Source organism: Chanos chanos, chromosome 12 (genome assembly GCF_902362185.1).
Source record: "Chanos chanos chromosome 12, fChaCha1.1, whole genome shotgun sequence".
Lineage (NCBI taxonomy): Eukaryota > Metazoa > Chordata > Actinopteri > Gonorynchiformes > Chanidae > Chanos > Chanos chanos.
Genome location: NC_044506.1, coordinates 13,130,954 through 13,140,655, shown reverse-complemented (window position 1 = coordinate 13,140,655; position 9,702 = coordinate 13,130,954).

The following is a 9,702-nucleotide window of genomic DNA, read 5'->3' as shown; positions in this document are numbered from 1 at the left end:
AAAAAAAAATCAAATTCCCTACCTGACCACCATGTTCACTCCCACGACAATCTAAATCAGCAACAATCTCATTCATAATATGTTCCCTTATCTATGTATGGTCCGTATGAAACCACTGTTTATGTGTCTCTTGGTTGAAGGTCCACGACAGTTTATAAGAGTTTTATTGAAAGTGATCCACCAGCTATGTTTTGTTCAGTAATTATTATGAGTGTAATTATGAGTTCATCAGATTTTGATAATGATGACAGTTTGATGGAGATCAGTGTAATTGTAAAATGCTTGTTCTTTGTTTTTTGCCAGTGGAAATTGAGTGCTGTTTCCCCTCTAAATTGCATAAATGAAGTGGGTACAAAATAAATTCCTCGCATTCTGAGGTCATTCTACTTAAATATTCATAATAGTTTTTCTTCTTTGATACAAAATCACAGACCAGATCATTATAGCAGTACCATGTTATGGCCACAAGAAATTTTTACACTTTGACCTGGCTTTTGAAGAGTAAAATAATGCTTCAGATTTATTTAAAAGGAATTTTGTTTACTTGCCACAAAAATGTAGCTTTTCATGTTGTTTAATGGTCAGCTGTTGTGTTCATAGAAACCAAAAACAACCTTAACCTCAGTGTACACAAGTGCATTGATTCTTCACCAACAGTTTGTGTTGTTTTTTGTGTCCTCAAAGAATTTTTAGGACTTCAGTAATTAAAATTACTCTAAATTTATTTAGTGCTGAATATTTTTTTTCTCTTGCAGAAGCATAATGGATCAATCTGTATGTACCTGCATGCAGTTATGCACAAGATAAACCAACTCCTATCTTTAGTGACTTTTGAAGGGTAAGCACCTTCTGGATGTAGATACATTTAGATTAGGCAAGTGCTGAAGGGGGCAGATCTTCCTTGTTGCATGTTTCCCAGATATGAATAATATACTAACATAGAATGTATTACACACTAGTTTCAAGCTTTTAATCTTTTGACAACAAGATGCCAAAATGTGAATGCTTAAGTAAAATGTAGGCTGAGACAGCTTGCTCTTCATAAACTGATGCAAGCAGCCGACCCAGTGTCAAAGTAAGACTAATATCTAAATAACAAAACAAAGTGAAGAAGTGAAAAGCTGAAAATAAATCAAAACTGAACAAAAGAATCGACATCTCAGATGGGTATATGTCAGATAGAACCGTTCCTTTGAGGCACATGCTTTTTTTTTTTTTTTTTACTTTTAATTTACTATATCCAACATGACTGCTCTGTGCATCCAATGCTTGTATCTGGCATTGTGCATTTATATTGATTTTTTTCTTTAACACAGGATAAGAAGACAGAGGGTTAAGGGAATGAGAGGGAATGGGGAACTTGCCTCAGATGGCTGCTATTCTCTGGCTTATTGCCTCCTGTCGGCTGTGGTTTCACATGATGTCCACTGTGTCAGGGTTACTTCAAGCAATAAAGGGTGTGATTGACGACACCAAGAGCTTGGAGCAAACTGAAGAGAGATAGATTCAATGCATGAGGAGTGAGCCAGAGACGACCACAAACAAGACTTGAAATGGAATTTGCTTCGAGGACAATAAATCATTTTTTTTCCTCTAAGGATACCTATACTTGCAAAGCTGACATCATTATACCAAAACTAACCAGATCACTATGACTGATGTCAGAAGGATGCTGGGTTTTTTTTAACGAATGGATCATTCATTTATAATGTTAAATATGAATGTAGTTCACAGTAGATGGTGGCTGTGAATAATTGGCTCATTAAAGAAAAGATATTTAGATTCTACTGGTTTGGCATTATCTGTTGTCAAAAGTAAAGGCAACCTTTGCCATAACTCATCCAACAGTGGATTTATTCATTAGAATATGTATTTACTATATGTAAATATAGGTACATATGTTTGACAATGAGCAAAACCACAGTCACTTTTTTTTTTTCATTTTAAAACAAACAAAATTTGTTGTATTGTAAACAAAATGTCATAAATATGGTGTTTGAAGTTTTGCTTACATAGGCATACATAACAACAGACTCTGAAAAAGTGTGTGAATTTATGGGGAAAACAGGATATTTGAGCAGGATTTAAAAAAGGATTAATAGGCAATCTCAATGGTTAAGCCAGTAAAACAGTAGATAATTATGGCCTGTAGGTGTGTTTGGTCCAAGGTGGGCAAAAGAAGACTCCAGACACAATGCAACATAGTAACATTTATGACTTGAGAAAGAACAGACGCAGCCACCAGAATGCATCACGTCAATTCCTATTTAACAGTGCATTAACATTTTACACCATTTAACTGCAAAAAAGACTTTCATTCAAGGTTTTTTATTTTTATTTTTTAATTCTATTTATTTATTTATTTATTTATTTATTTATTTATTTTTTGCCTTGAAGACAGATTGTGAGAAATTCATAAGCATCTGTGTCTAATCGCAGCTCTAATATCTTGGTTTTTTAAAGTTTATTTTTGTCTGAAGTTTTTGGCATGCAATGGGCATACTACTAATTCCGTTGCCATACGTGCACAGGCATACATGACATCCGTTTGTTTCAATGACGTTTGTCTGAATGTAGTCAGGATGTGGACTTTACAGTGTCTAACAGAGAGCTTCTGTGTATTATCGATAATACATTTTCTAAAAACAGCAAAATGATCATAATGGGAAAATAGGAAGGTTCTTTTATTTGATCAAACAGTTCAAAATTCCGTTCAGGTCACTTCATTTGATTTATCAACTTTTGATCATTTATGCATTTGTGAATTTCAGTGATATGCAATTAGAGTTATGTCCTATAGACAAAAAACAGTCTACAGGTCAAAAACACAGGGTCGGATGCAAACATAATGGAGGGATGCAAAAGCTTTTACTGTAACTGTGTGTGATGCTCTCTGCTGAGATAACAGAAAGTTCTAAAGAGTCGTGGAATTAGCATGTTCTTCACTGATGTAAAGACGCAAAGTGCAAGTTGTAAGTCATCGACTTCCTTGCCACTATAAAGAAGCTCATATGAGGATTTCCTACTCTCCATGTCTAGCAGTATATTCCCAGCTGGAGGCAGGGACAAGACAGTGACAAGGAAGCCTGTATTCCAAGCATGCCAGAGAAAAACTCCAAAACCAAGTTAAGAGGCTCAACCATCGCTGACCAGCTCTCGTAGGATTCATAATCACTATGAAATGGCATTAGACTTCAGTGAATGATTTCATTAGCTTTCACTGATGCTCAGATAACACCATATGAGCACATTCAAATGGTCCGCTTCTGCCTCAGTTTTGCAATGATTATGTCTGTTTCAGTTCAGTTTTGTTGTTGTTGTTGTTGTTGTTGTTGTTGTTTAATCATACGCTATAGAAGGGTCTTGGGATCATGTAAATTCTTATCTGCACTAGTTTTTGGGAATTTTAACGGTTTTATCAGCACATTTACATTCCATGTGTAGCTGATCACTGGAACAGTATCATGTGTAACCACACTAAAAACAGGATAAAATTTTAAATAAACAGGTGCAGTCAACCCAGATTTCACAAATTCCTTATTAAACAACATCATACAATGCTGAAAGCACATTGTGTTGTTGGACTAAACTTTCATGTCTTTATTTAGTTCTGTAGGGCTTTATGTATGTGCCTTTCTAGCATCCTTTGCGTGCCTCTAGCCATGGGTCACAGATGCATGTGACATTTACAGTCTGAGAGACTTTAAGACCTGTCAGAAATAAACAGACAGTGACTATGATACATCTGTGCTGAATTTATGAGACTGACTCTAGTGGATCCATCCTTCTAGAGAGCTGTAAAATTCCCTGACAAAACCCCTCTAAAAACAGGACTTAAAAACCCTCACTCAAACAACAAACATACCAAATGTTGCAGGTATGTGTCTTCAAAACCACAGTTATATAAGTTTTGAGAATTCACTTAAAGATAAGCTTTTTACGTTGCTCTGGCTTTGCATCAAGATTCACATATAAGAATTTAAGTGTACAGTTAATTGTAAATTGCAAAGTTTTTGAAGGAAAGAACTTTAAATCCTTAAAACATTTGCACTCCAAGTTCATGCATTCTCTAAAATGAAAAGAAAAACAACTCTTCACTCCATTTTTATGTGAATGTTGACTGAAGAGTGGTCTCCATCTGTGTAAACCATCTGAAATAGTGACTTCCTGCCAGTCTTAGTCATAGGCCTTGGTCAGACCACAGTGTAAGAGTAATCAAAGATCTCTGAAGTAAAATACAGCTCTTACTGAGTTCTAGAATAGAATCTGATAGACAAATCTGCAGTGGTTTATTTTTCATTTTTCCCCATTTCAAGTCTTATCACATGTCTTTAACACTTTGACATATCAGCATAATTTTATGTTTTTTGCCCTCAGTACAAGAGAATATGGGCTCTGAGAAGACTTCTCCATTTCACTTGTTTTCTGTGATACAACAACAACAATCATCAGCATAACACGATAATGATGACTGAATTTATTTAGAGAGTCAAGCGGCCCACCACCAGATCATTTCACCTCGTGTGATTTCTTTCTCAGGAGAACTCGCTTTAATACACATACCCTCTTTCTCTTTTTCGCCCCTTTAATCAAACTCTTTTTTAAGATGCTCTAACCACTTTTCCTCTAAAAATGGGCACTGATACACATCAAATATAACGTTCTTGGAAAGAGCTCATAAATGCCAGAAACATTAAGGACAGAGAGGACCAGGGCAACTTTCCCAGAGGTCACTCTTTTTATCACTTTTTAATCGTTGTCTTTTAGAAGTGAAACAATTCTTCATTTATATTTTGACTTTAAAATGTAGATGACTGTAAAATCATAAGATAATATGAGAGGATATGAAGTTTAGGACATCATTCACATTATTTTTTTTTTAAAAAAGAAAGTCTTCATGTTATTAGACACACACTTTGGTTTTCATCTTATGCAAAGGTCAAGGAATTACTAGGTTCCAACAACTTCATCCCTATTTCTCAACTTTCCTCATGAAAACTTTACTGGTCAGATGAATAAATTTTAACAATGAAGTTTTGCTTTAAACTCTTAGATTTCTTTTGTGAAGGATAATGAATAATAATAATACGTGGATATGGAGCCAGACAGCAGACACTGCTTAGAAAAAAGTCTGTCAACAGGGTGATGTTTGTATTCTGTCTAGTCTTGTCTCATATGGGTTAGCCCCAGTCATATCATCCTGTCACAACAGACAGCACATGTTTTACTGGCGGGTCAAACTCACTGAATACCCTGTTATTTTAGGAAAGGGTGAAAAATGTGAAGTCTTGTGTGTCTGCCATGCAGTGGAATTTGAATAAACAAACAATATTGACACTGTGTTTGTCAAATGTCATATTTTATATCCTCGTGACTTCAAGCAATTATTTTGTCCTCTCTAATGGACATTTCTAAATGGGTGTATCTTCCGAACCATACATGCTACTGAGTTAACCTCCATCGTACACTAAAGGGGACATTTAGAGCAGTCCAGTGATACCAAACGTGTAGGGGGTGGGGCTTTGGGAATTTCCTCTTCCTCTTTGAAGAAAATGTGTGATGATGGCCACCATTATTGATCTTTCATTATGGGATACCTTTGATTGTATCCATTAAGGCAGCAAAATGTATTCATGCTTGTGAATGGCGCTGAAACGCTGCGGATAAAATACTTCACTTGTTTAAAGTAGGATAACAGCGAGGTATGAGTCAGGCATTGCTTGCTGAAGCAATGGTAGAGGAAAAACAAACATCAGAATGAAGAAAAGAGTAACGCAGAGCAGTGGGCCTTACAGCACTTTTATGACCCCTCCTGTGTTAGCCCCACTGCATATCCGCCACTCTCCGGGAAAACAACACTGTGTGCTCTCCGCCCATCAAACCCTCCTCCCAGGGAGCTGCTCTTTAATCGTTTGCCTCCACTTTGACTTCCTAATGGTAGTAAACAAACGCAATTTTGCATTTCCTGTAGTCTAGACGCTACAAAAAGAGCAATGGCAAGCCAAGATAAAACATATGGGATGCATGTATTAACAGACCAATGTCAATAAAATCAGCTTTTCACACAAGACTAGAGAGCAAAATTCACAAATAGTATATACACGTTCATTTTTATGTCAGAAAAGCCTGATTTCTCCAAACTAGGCTGCTGCCATATGTTTTACCAGTGCAGGAGGTTACTTTCATCATAATAGTCACCTCTGCTATAAAATATATTCTCCAGTACTAAAACATCGTCCTAAATGAAAAACGCTTAATTGCCTGCACAGCTTTGTGGTTCTATGAATGTGAAACTCTCATTTATTGGTTAGTGGTAAACAGGTGATTAAGAACAGTTTGATCTCCCACTCTTCATTTTATATTTTTATTAATACTGACAACACTGATACTGACAACAGCAACAACAACAACAACAATAACAACAATAACAACAATAACAACACTGATAATAATAGGTTGAAAAGAGAGAGCTGACATCAGTATGCATTTGTGCGATTTTCAGTGCAATGCAGGATATCATAATACTACATAAATGAAACATATACGCCTCTCACACAATCGTATGCATATCAAAATATGGGAATAATTTATATAACACTTACACTGCATTGTAAACATGTTTTATTTTTTCTTAGCAATAAATTAACTGCTAATTAATTCACAGATTCTGAATAGTTTTACAATTTTCAAATGTCAAGAATCAAAAGTTTAAAATACTGAATTGCCCTCAAGTAGTTTCCCAAGACCTCTAAAGACATAAATTCAAAGTGCAAACAAACGATACAGAGAGCAAAGGAGAAAGTGGTACCTTTATGTGTGCTCTGAATAGGAGAGAGCCTCTTGGGTGGAAAAACTAGGCCTGGGAAAGCTTAAGGTAATATTGGTCATCTTGTGCATGAGTGTGTTTTGAACAATTCTGTTTTGTGCTTGAATAAAAATCAACGAATACCTCTCAGGGTTTGGAGACAAAGCTGAGCTCCGGCTATACATCTGTGAGTTTTGAAACAAACCTTTGTTTGTGGGTCTTAGTCACTTGTGCTCATGAAAGCAGACACTTACATGGAAACCCCTTTTTTTTTCCTTTTAAAGGAAACTCTCTAAACCAACATCCTGGTATAAATTTGCAAAACGCAATACCAGCCCGATTGTGTGTGGGGGGAGACGCAGGACGCATACAAATAGCCCCCCTCTAAAATGCTCCTCTCCTCTCATGGCCCAGCAGCTCATGTACAATATATCAACAAAAGAGGGCATTAATGCTACCTCTGGGGAACTGCAGGGATACTGTTATTTTAGCTTTTTACAGTATTTAATTGGAAGGTTCCCCTGAAACATTACACCAACCTTCGAATGGCTTTTCCCCAAATCTAAGAAAAGATTGATAAGAATTTCTTTCTTCTTCCTGAACGCTCTTCAGGCTTTTCCCCCCTCCTCTTTCACGAGAAAGGCAAATTTTTTACCGAGGGAGAATAAAGTTTCAAGTGTGTGGCATTTGGAAGCGACAAAGTGAAATCGGAGGCTGGCTCATATGGATAAGGCTCGGCTGGGAAAAATGGGAAGTTGGCAACGGTGCCAGGTCAGTGAGGAGGTCCTAAGCCTTCTCCCCCTTCACCAGGTGTCTGCTCAATTTAAATGATACTATTATTCATAGACAAGGGAGTAGGTATTAAAAGTCCCCCTAAAAATCATTTGCAACTGAATACAGATATAATCCAGGAAATATAAGTCTCCATTCTGACCCTACCATTAAGCAGACAAGAGCCTCTTTGTGCAACATGCGTGTATTAATCACAGCTGAGGGAGAGAGGGGCAGGAACAGAATGAATCTCTTTTTTGGTGTTTAGAGGCTAATTGATATGTCGGTTGCTCAAACATTCTTTGGGTTCACAGCTTGTCCGCAGACTTTTCCCCTGTAAGTGAATGTAAAATGACTTAAGATATACATTTGTTTTTTTTTTTCCTTTTTTTTTTTCTTTTTTTTTTTTGTTTGTTTTTTTTTTTACAAAAAATGTTTAGGTCTCCATGTCTAACACTAAGAGATAATCTAATATTTTTCAAGAGAAAATGAAGAATTAGAAAATGCACGATTAACACTGGATCTTGTCAGTTTGTCCTCCTTTGGATTTGTTCTCCTGCAAAACCTTTTTGTTTTTGTTATTCTTCTTCAGGTTAGTGCACAGTTAGTGAAGGACAGCGTTTGTGGTCAGTGTTTTGAGACCCCCCTCCCTCCACCCCCCATCCCAGCAGCTTTTCTCAAACAATCATTACATCACTGTTCTTCTAAGCCGATTTTCAGCAAGCTTGGCTCTGTTATTAAAATAGTAATTATTTTTGAGGCAGAGGACAAAAGCAAATTCTCTCGAGAGCTCCTTAGGTGGTTACAAAAGTAAGGATCTGCCCATTCCCATTCTGTTCCATCCTATATGGCAATAATCCCTTTGCTCTCATACAGTAAACTTGCTTTGATGATGGGATAAAGTCCCACAGAAACACTGGATCGATTCCATCCTGTGGAGAAATGCTTTATGGACTGGTGTCATGCACCGATGCTGTGGTACAATGGGTACACAGAGAGTCTGATCCTGTTGCACAGTAATTAAGGACCTTGTGGAAAAGAGAGGTGAGGACGACATGGCCATACTTCATACATGGAAGAGAAAATTCATACATGGCTCAAAAAAAGAATAACGCAGTAGAATTCATATATCATACCCACAGACAAAAATAAAACTGGTGTGACCGGCGTATCAACTAAAGCACATTGTGAAATCTCCACATGGTATTGGCTTTCTCAGGAAAATATCGAATCCTGAGTGGACACTGTAGAAATACACAATAAGTGATCAATTTTTGTTCATAAACTCTTTTATTTTGCTTGGAGTTTTGAATAAAGACTAAGGAGGGGCTCAGAGAATTCCACAAAGAAGAAGTTTAAGGGAAATGAAGAGTTCCCCCCCCCCCCCCCCCCCAAAGAAAAGCTCTTCCTAGGAGATGCCAATCATGTCTTAAATCCAAGTTGGAAAAGATTATAGGCAAACAAGGATGAATAAATGTTGACTTTGGAAGGTTTTGGAAGTCTGAGATGCCACAAAAGTCAAAGAGCACCCATGCAATAATGAAGACAGTTCCTGCAAATGCTGACACCAAGTCTTTTAAACAGCTATTTTGATAACTGAAGTTATACTAAAACATTGGCAAAACAGGGACAGACAATATTGCGGTACTTCATCTGGAACAGAAAGGATGGCATCATTGAAATGATAAATGCTCTGTTTGACTTTAAGGATTTAGTCAGCTGGGTTAAGTGAAACAAGAAAAAGAAAATACTGAACAAGAAAACATTTGCTGTTCTCCAACATGAAGCTGTTTTTTTTTTCTTGCTTTTTTTTAGAGGGCATAAATCTCTGTTCTGTGGCAGACAAGGAAGCTGCATGTAAAAGCCTTTGACTATGATCCAAGACCCAAAAAAAGACCAATATAGAATACATTTTCAGTAGTAAATGCATATGATATTAACTTCACCGTAGATATGGTCACCTGCAATTAAAATGCAATTTTTTTGCACTGGTCCATTGCAAAACACACCAAGTTGCATGTGTTTTCTGTTAAATTCTGTTCATGAATAGATGAAAAAAAAAACAGCAACCATTTTTAAAATAAATGTAGAGGCATATCAGCTAAATTAATTACACCAAATGAATA